This window comes from Porites lutea, chromosome 6 (assembly GCF_958299795.1).
Source record: "Porites lutea chromosome 6, jaPorLute2.1, whole genome shotgun sequence".
Lineage (NCBI taxonomy): Eukaryota > Metazoa > Cnidaria > Anthozoa > Scleractinia > Poritidae > Porites > Porites lutea.
Genome location: NC_133206.1, coordinates 23256758 through 23266637, shown reverse-complemented (window position 1 = coordinate 23266637; position 9880 = coordinate 23256758). Strand labels below are relative to the sequence as shown.

Genomic DNA, 9880 nt, shown 5'->3' with positions numbered 1-9880 from the left:
CAACTCCGTAGATTTACTTTGTGGCACAACGACTGCCGAGCTACACAACTCTGTAGATTTACTTTGTGACACAACGGCCGCCGAGCTACACAACTCGGTAAATTTACTTTGTGGCACAACGGCCGCCGAACTAAACCCGGTTTGATGTATGCACCAGGTGTCGCAGACATTTTACCAAAGACAGTGACGAACCATGCTGCAAAATATGAAGGCTTAATCCAAATTAAAACTTAACAGTAAACTTCTGAAAGATGAACGCTTTGGACGATTCAGCAAACACAGATCGATGTACGCTGTACAAAGATTCGGCAAACTTTTTAAAAGATGAACGCTTTACGAAGACCGAATATCAGACCTCAGATTAAAAACCTTTGAAAGATGAACGCTGAGGACACAAGAATCGCCACACGAGTTAGCGCGTCAAAGTGAGGCAAAACGAAGGCAAGCGCCTCAAAGCGAGGCAAATGTGTGTCGACGACGAAAATGCAATCTCAAAAAAACCTCCCTTATTAATTGCACAGGACACCCGAAAATACACAAAACACCCAACACAAATTAGGGGTTGCGTTCTCGTACCTCGAACGCAATTAAAGCCGATACCAGAAATTTCAGTAAAAACCATCAGCAATTTTTTTACTAGACGCGATTTTGTTTGAACAGTAAGGTCCTTCTAAGCGCTAATTAAGCAAAACATATTTACCATCAATGAAATCAGAATATTTCGTACTATTACCGAATGATATCTGTTGTTCTTAGCAAAGTTTCTCAGCCATCACGTTAAAAACGAAAAAGTTATGACGAAAACTTCGTCACAGGTGAATGCACCTGTATTAATGAGACGGAGCAACCTTAAATATAGCCTGCGTAGCTGGCGGTATTGTGTGGGTGCGAGATTAAAGTTTTGGCGGCGGAGCCGTGTTCCAAAAAAAGGGAGTAGGGACGAGGCGGTTGAAATACCGCCTGCCAGAAAACCCCGGTATTTTGAATACCTCCGCACACCAGTGTGCGGGGAAACGGATTGGTCGAGGGCCATACATATGTCAATCATGTTAGATGAGCCTTCGCGTATATTTCCCAATTTAGGGAGCAGATGGCAAACTGGAAAAGACGTACATGTAAAGTGATTGTGTTTTCCGCTTTAAAAAGAGCATAATTGATGACCAAATTGCCAAAATTGCGTCTTTAAACTTCACAGCGCTGGAATTGTCTTAATTTAGCCGTAAGAAACAAAAAAATTAAAACTCTTTACAACTGCATCTGAGATCAAATCCTATCAGGAACACCTACTGAAGAATAAACCAAATGGTTGCTCAGTATGCATGTAACAAACCAGCTTCATGACCTTTTAATGTTAAGCCTAGTATTGCAAAAAAAGATTTACTTAGTCAAAGTTTAGAATGATACATGCACTGGGGTAGTGCTAGTAACCTTCGAGCGAGAGCCGAGAAAATAAAAAAAACCCTCTGTTCAAGCAAACTCACAAGGTCAAGTTTCACATTGTCACGAGCTTAGGAGTCGTGTTTAGCCTGTCAACGCTTATTTCTAAACTGTCTCGCGCGAAAATAATCGGAAGTTTCAAATTGCAGGTTTCTCTTTCATTGGCTGATTTAATTGGGATCAGCTAATGTGACAAAAGTGGGCGGCATTCGAAAACTCATTGTTCTCTGGCAGGCGGTATTTCTCGCGGCTTCGCCGCTCGTGACGGCTCCGCCGTCAAATCTCACTCGACTATATTACAACGGCTCCGCCGCCAAATCTCACTCGACTACTACACAATACCGCCAGCTACGCAGGCTACCTTAAATATTCGGGAAGGAAGGCTCGCTTTTGTAAGTTTATCCAAGAAAGTTTTGGATTCTGGATTTCACCCTGTGGATTCCGGTTTCATAACGCTCCACTAGTTATTCAAAATTTCGATAACGCTTGTACTCCATTGTAATTGACAATCAGTCAACTAACTTATGAACTGTACTACCACTGGTAACCAAAGCTTGGCTATGCTTACATGAAATAACGTGCTATTATGACCTTTTTGCTGTCTTGTACAGCCTAACAGCTAAGAAAGATAACTTTATTATATTGCATTTAGGATATCACCAATAAAAATCTATTTACAAAATTATTTACCATCACGTGGTCAAAAAATAAAGGAAGCATTTTTGTAAGGAACCTAATAAAATTTACTAGGCTATAAAAACAAGAATCTAGATTATAGTATAGTGGGCTATAAAAACAACAGCGGAACGTCCCTAGCAACGAGGAGCGAGGAGAGACGCTGATTTCGCTGGCTAAGGGAATAGGGGTGTAAACAGTACATATAAGGAGTTCCCAATTCCCAAGGTAAAGAGTAAACATTCTACAGGTCTATATATAACACAAGAGTCATAACTGTCTTGGAGCTGATATTTTTGATTTATCCTGTTGAAGGGAGATTCGCGTCGTCGCGCAATCCTCGGCTTATTCGTCACCGTCTACTCAGTTACTATCGATCAGGCAATTGTGTGTTGGTAATAATCTAGCGTGGAAACCAAAGTCTGTGGTTTACCGTGAGAATAAACTGCTAGCTTCACATGAGCTCCAGGTAAATATCTTGGAACTTATTCAAGCTTTTCTGGTCATGAGAATTACCTTGATCTTAAATTTTGCTCATTTTACTTGATAAGGTTTATTAAGACATCTGGATGACGTATTATCTCCTTTACTTTTTTAGCCAATTCATCACATCTTTGGCGACCGAAGAATTCGAACAAATTTAAATGTGTGATGAAGTAATGAGGGCAGTTGAACTGTCTCAAACAGTCTTCCAGTCTCTGCAGAAAGCTGAGGAATCGCTCACTTAAACTATCATAGCTCCATTGGTTTGGATGTGGATAAGCTTCACATTCGTGTAACAAGATGGTTTTGAGGTGATATGATATCAATGGATGAAGATGCAACTCCTCTCTCAGGGCCTTCAAAATTTCTTAAAACCTGTTTGCGGCAAGAGCTGGCTTCACCGTCGCCTCCGAGGAGAAACAGCTTTTTTTCAGCTGCAGAGAAAGAAAATCTCCAGAGAATTCCGTTTTCATCTTCAGGAACGTTGTCTCCTTTTGGTTGTTTTGCAACAAGGTGACAACCACCGTCACGAATTTCTTGTAAGAGCAGTGAATTAGGCCAACCTAAATTACCAAGTAGAAAAATAACAACAATTGTTACCCGACCGATAAAACGAGCATTCTCCTGTGAACATGAGTTTCTGCATCTGCATGGCTCAAACGATAATCCCAGTGGTTATCTGGAGGGATCCTCAGAGGGGCAACGAACTTCCGTAGAACTGAGAGTATGTATTGGGGGGACTATCTACATTTACCGAATCATTAGCAACATGAAAGTGAAAACATATAAGGAAAAAGGCACTCGTTTACTCAACACCAATAAAGTGATAGGGAATTCACCAGGATACCTTTTGCTACGGGAGATTACGTAAACTGTGCTTACCTCGGGAGAAACCCAGGCCAGGTCCCGGTCGCCTTGTAATCCACTCAATAGCTTCATCGGGCCATTCAATGAATTTGATAGCCAAAGTCAAGTCTTCAGAATACTTTGGGCCATCATTTGTGTTGGTTATGTACAGGGTGATTGCTGGATCGCGTGCGACCATATGACTTAACAGCAACAAATCTGAAGATGGAAATTAGCAGGGAAGGAATTGATCTTTTTATTGTCAGTGTCAAATTTGGAGGTCGTGGGTTTGACTAGCACCGAGATTTTAACTCAAGCTGAGCTCCTTCATTCGGTCTGCTCCCGCGAACTCCCAGTGGGAATTTCTGAGATTATGCGTGACTGTTAAATTTAAATGCCATTAGTTAATTCTCTCTTCTATCATTTGAGTTACAAGTGCTGCGCTGCTCAACATTTTAAAGTAATTAACATTTTTTCCTCTTTGCCGCCATTTACTACCATAATGGTATCCCCTGACCTGTCCCCATCAGGTCATCTTGCTCAGTCGGATCAGCCATAGTAGCCATGAGTTCAATTCCCACCACGGTTCAAAGAGTTTTTTTCTTTTCTTCACCGTGTGGTTTTCATAATTCGTGATGTTTTACCCAAAATATTCGGGTTTTTTTTTCATTTGATAGTTCAATAGGCCATTTTACAGTTATGGATGAAAGCGAGGTTGACGGTGACCTTGTTTTGATACAAACCTTCATGCTTTATTATGTAAATCAAGTTATTCTTATGCTAACTAGTAGTTTCCAAGAACAATTTCCATAACAAAGCAAAGAAGGTTTGTATCAAAACAAGGTCAACCTCAGCCTCACATTCACTCGAAGGCTAGGGTACTAAGTCCACAACTGTAAAGTGGTCTATTCAAATCCCTTAATCATTATTCTGCTCGGCATTCACTCCGAAGTTTTTTAAAATTGTCGTAGACGACATTAACACGCAACTTATGCAAGAGAAATAGATCTTTCAATGATCTTCAGTTGACACCCAATTGTTGGCGGTTCAATCAGGCCGGCCTGAGAAAAACACGACAAAAAACATGTATCTTTCACAACAAAGCTGGATGATCGATTTCGCCAGTAGACAAATAAAAGCCTAATAAATTCCCAGCAAAGGGGAAAACGGAGGAATCAGAGCATACTAGCGGAGAGCAGTGAGAGCTTCAACTAAAAAGCTGTAATTTAGCAATCGGGTGCATAGGACGAATCCTCGTATTTTCCTTTTTGACGTAAAGCTTTTGCCTTTTTCCTATTGGTTACACTCAAACACGAGGATTACATTTTTGAGAAAAGCCCATGGCTACTTTGTTGTCTCCTGTTCATAAACCTATGGGAAACTGAGATAGCCTACGCAGCCGCAAGGAGGAAGGTCGCGCGCTGGTACGAGACTAGGGACTTTAAGATACGGCGACTACGGACTACGAACTACGGCTGGACGAGCGTTGTCCTTTGTTTGTAGCACTGGGTTGAGTCGTGCAAATATAGAACGTTAAGATCGCACTACAGACAGTAGACTACGAGAGAAGAGGCTGAGAGGGAAACAACACGCAAAGTTCTTCTTGTTTTCATGTTCAGTTCAGAAAAATGCAAGTATTTTGCATATGATCTTATCTTCAGAATAATGAACAAATTCTTCCATACTTCGGGAAGCAATTACCTCGGGAGAAATTGGTGAACAAAGTTTTGGTTTACACATTCTTTTTGTCGCCCATGAATACTTATGTCAAATATTAAAGAAATAAAAGAAATAGGAATAGTTCATTTATTAGATTTAAAAGATGGACTTCTGCGATTACTGATGCAGTTTGAAGTATCGAAATACCGAGCCGTTTCCATTATCTCAAAGATGTTTACATCATTTTTATTCAGCAGATGCGATACAACTCGCATAAACAAAGGTTACACAAGTAGAAAGACACATTAATCACTACGAACAAACATTATCATTGAAACTTTTCAAGTGCGAAGAGAAAGTAAATTACCTTCATGATTTCTGTTCTCGGCCGTCAATCTGAATTCTGCGCATAAACAGCTATTGAAGCTTATTTCTAGTTTTAGATAAAAATGTAGTCATAACGTTTAGTGGTTCGAGTATATTAAAAGCGTAAATCTGAGCAGAAATTAGACACAACTTACATATTTCGCTTGCCTCTCACTTGAAGCAGGTGAATTGAAAACTTTTTTACGAAAAAAGGAGATTCTAGAATTACCGAGAGGGCAAAATACGAGCAAAATGTTCTCCGTAGTGCCGACTACGCGAAAAAGCTCAACAACTCACCGTAGCCGCTGGACTACGCTGGAAAAATGAACAGTCACGTGGTTCTGATCATGCGCAGTAGCATGTTTATTCGTAGTCGTAGTCCGTAGTCTCCGTACCTTAAACTCCCTACTATTGCACACAAGGAAAGAGGACACGCATTTTGCGCGCACATTGCTATTCTCGGAGCAGGGTTTGGAACGTTCCTTACAACCCCAGGCCCCCCATTATAGGCCCCGTACAATATCAGCCCCCCCCCCCAATTCCAAGCCCTCTTATATCAACCCCCCATTTCAGGCCTCCTACCATATCAAGCCCCCCACAACTGGCCCCATTCCCGTATCAAACCCCCCATCCTAGGCCCACCATTCTAAGCCCCAACGATCAATACGAGGCCCCACTTAATAATTATAACAAGATTAATAATAAAAATACTAATGATAATGATAATAATAATAATAAATAATATTAATAATAATAAAATTCTTATAACATATTTGGCGAGATAGTGACAAGGCATAGTCGGCAATCTGAAAACTATATCTCGTCCCTTGACTTGCCTACATGTCGAACTCAAAATTTTACTCGAGCGCAAAGCGCGAGCTAAAAATTCTTAATGTTTTAGAAGGTAGAGCGCGTGAGAGAGCCGGGAACCAGAAGTTTATTTAATAAAAATGTTATGCTCGCGCCATGCGTCACGCCTATTGCTCTGTTCTCTCTGTATATTTTGATTGTTGTTGCTTTTAGTAGTTGCCTTGTGATTGCTTTGCAAAAAAAGCATGGAAGTGCTAGTATCAATAAAAGTTCAAGACTACTTCATCACTCTATTTGTATTCTGTTCTGGGTTGAATGTAAATCTCTCTTTTGTAGATGAGGACGTCACTCTGATACCCCGTTAACGAGGATTATGATCGTTTTTTACCTGCACCAGAATTGAAAGACTATAGAGGCCCTAATTATTTTCGACTTAAAATTTTTGTAGAAAAACGTGCATGGGTTAAGTTCGTTTGTACCTTGTGACCTAAGAAAAATTTACTTTATTTATGTGACAAGCTATTATAGGGTCAGTGGGGAACGTGTGGTGGAAACCTTTTGGTTGGGTTGAGTACTTCTTGCATGATAAATTACACTCGCTGTACACTGATAACCAGATGACCCCGATGAGAGAAAGATTGGTTGAAACGTCTATGTGGGTGATCGACTTTCTCCGAATTCTCTTTTTTTAGTAGGGAAGTCAATGTTCCTTTGTGTTCCTGTGTTCGTGTTAGACGGAACTCTTCGTAACATCTTCGGAAGTGTTCGGAACGTCTTCGGACATCTTTGGATATTATCGGACCCATACAAAAGATCTTGGCACTCTTAAGATAAAAAATGTCACGCCTATAAATGTAAAAAGGTTGGCAGGTATACTACCTGACACTCTGTCAGTATGTTGCTACAAGCAATGAAAGTTAGATTGTTAATGTTATACATTTTGGTACAATATTTTCCCAATTATTAACAAAATAATAACAAATTTTAAAATTTCCCTGTTGTTCTTGACATTATTATTGGCCACTTTCACACGACAGACGAGTGGAAGAATTCGGATAAATGGCGTCAGACAAATAATTTGTCTTGATGTGAAAACGGAACGGTTACTTAAATTTAGGACTAATAATCCGTCTGACCTTAACTGTCTGCCGTTATCCCTCAAGAAGGATAGTTAACCCGCCTCTTTTGTGGGTTCAAACCTTTCACAATAATAAGCAGGTTAGAATATTTCTTAATAAACTCTACATTTAGTTCAATAAACTCTTTGATTAGTGGAAGCTTTTGCATTCGGTGCAGTTCTAAACTGAACAGAAAAAAATACCGCACAAGAAAGTAATGGGCAATCAAATGTTGGTGGCCGAAAGCACCTAAATCTATGGGTAAGGGGACCAGGAGAGAAGCCCTCCTGGGGGAAGGCAAGATAGAGTGGTACCGGGGGTAGCCAACCTTGAGAGGGATCTCGCTTAGTCTTCAGTGAATGAGACTCATATCCCCTAGTCACGGGGGAAACCAGGATGGGGGCCCTCCTGGGTGGAGTACAGATCAGGTGAGACCAGGGATCCTCACCCTGGAGTGGATATTTTTCCAGACCTGTCTCCAATGGCTAAGCCTTACTGTGGGGTGAAGTACTGCCAGGGGTTGCACTTACCTACCACTGACTACTTTTAATGAAAAGCGGGACAGTAGTAACATCCCAGCACCCAAAAAGGAAGTTGATCTGTAGTCCAAATGTCTATAATATCAATGATGAATTTTAAAAATACAGATATAGAGTTAGAAAGAAATAAAATTGATCCACTTGGTATATATTTTAACTGGTCGAGCTAATGTAATAAAAGTAAAGGAGTAAAATGAGAGCAAAAAAAAGGGTTCCGGTCCCATGAGAGAGTGTGGGAGGAAAAAAAAAAACGCTGTTGGAATTGAATCATTAAGCCCTGAAAAAGTTGGTAGGGAATGGACATTGACGGCATAAATGGGAGGACATGTGCATTATGAGCATGTGATAATATGACTAGAGCTACCTTTGTGGAGTCTAGAAATATCACGATGAAGTTGGAGTGGATTTTGCCAAAAGAAAAAAATGCGTTTTAATAGAAACAGTTAATTACTGTTCATTTCTTCGTGTACTTTGGATTGATATCTACAGTTACTTGGTACAATTAAGAGCTATTCAAATGTTGAATATCGTGTGACAAACGAACAGAGATACGATTGTTCCTAGTATAGCAATACGTGTGCACTGATTGGGATAACGGTCATCAACTATCAGGGCTATAACAGCAGCTTATGCTACATAAACTTGACTTTCCACATGTATGACCACAGCCATTATTTTATTGTAGTTACTTTGGGGGTGGTGGTGGTGGTGGTGGGGGGGAGTATACCCTAGTTACTCATCTTAGCCATATGCTAACTTTATGCTGCTAAAATCCTTGTCTGAGATTCTATCTAGGCTGTTACTGTGCATGCAGGTGAAAACTCTTTTTGGTAGCATAATGTACACGTGACACATAACACGTGACATATACTATGACAGTAGTTAGCTGTCATTTATATTTTTTATTATTATTTTCCCAGGGGATTGGACGAAGAGGGCCGAGAGAGGGGTTATCAGCTAGAACTTAGGTATAGGTGTGTGTCCCACATGAAAACCTTGCAAAACGGGATTGGGTGTCTGATTCAAAACAGTAGACTATGAACCGTTGACTGAGTATTTTGTGTCTCATAATGATTATGGAATAAGAAGATGCTAGAAACACTATAATCTCATACGCAGGGTGTCTTTTAAAAGCAAACAACGTGAACAAAGTTACCTTATGTATGCATGTTCACAGCACTGTGGGGTGTATTAGTGGGAAAAGATGGGCGTTCAAAAGAAATTTATACGGTTGTTGACATTGAAAATAGGACCTCCCCATTACTTTTCCTTTTATAACCACCCTCCCCCAATACCTAATTGGAATTATTTGGTCATAAATTATAATTAATCCCAAATAATAAGGCACTAGGAGTGCTGTTTTGCCCTTTATCATTATATGGATAAGATTTTCAAAAAAGGCCCGTTTAAATACTCAGCCATCCATAAAACAGAGCCTACTCGAGAGATAAGGGGGAAAATAATATACCCCTGAATACTCCAACAGGGATCACATGCAATGAGATCATCAATCAATAACTGGGAGGAGCAAAACTGGCTCCGACCCTTTTTCGACAACTTCAAACGGTGAAGAATGACCAAATCAAACCAGAAAAACTGTTTATCTTTAAAACATAGAAATCAATATAAGGTATTATATAGCTTAAGTGCCCTAATAGGGGGAGAACTTGGTAGACCTTCTTACCTTGGTCCTGTGTCCGAATGAAAGACTTGCCCAGTGTTTCTATTATAAAAAATCTAACTTTTAAGCTAAGCGGATTAGCCTCCTTGGGGTAAATTACTTTTGCCAATTGAAGGTCTAAAGAACCTTCAATAACATAAACTCGAGAGTCGATCTAAAACTACAGATTCACAAAGAGTCGCCTGAAAAGAAAATTGAAATATTTTCTTTCTCTCGCTCAGTATCTACCAACCTCCTTTTTATGTCTGGCATCAAATCGCGGCTCA

At 40.1% G+C, this 9880-nt stretch overlaps 2 protein-coding genes and 1 pseudogene across 3 annotated transcripts in view; 1 reads left to right on the top strand and 2 right to left on the bottom strand.

The window, feature by feature from the left end:
* LOC140940293 (potassium voltage-gated channel protein Shal-like) overlaps window positions 1-9880 on the bottom strand; it is a 399369-nt gene that overhangs the window by 130322 nt on the left and 259167 nt on the right. The window lies entirely within an intron of this gene.
* LOC140940297 (apoptosis regulator BAX-like) overlaps window positions 1-9880 on the top strand; it is a 276596-nt gene that overhangs the window by 52637 nt on the left and 214079 nt on the right. The gene's annotated exons all lie outside the window — the stretch shown is intronic.
* On the bottom strand, window positions 2366-3998 carry LOC140942049 (cyclic GMP-AMP synthase-like receptor 1; annotated as a pseudogene).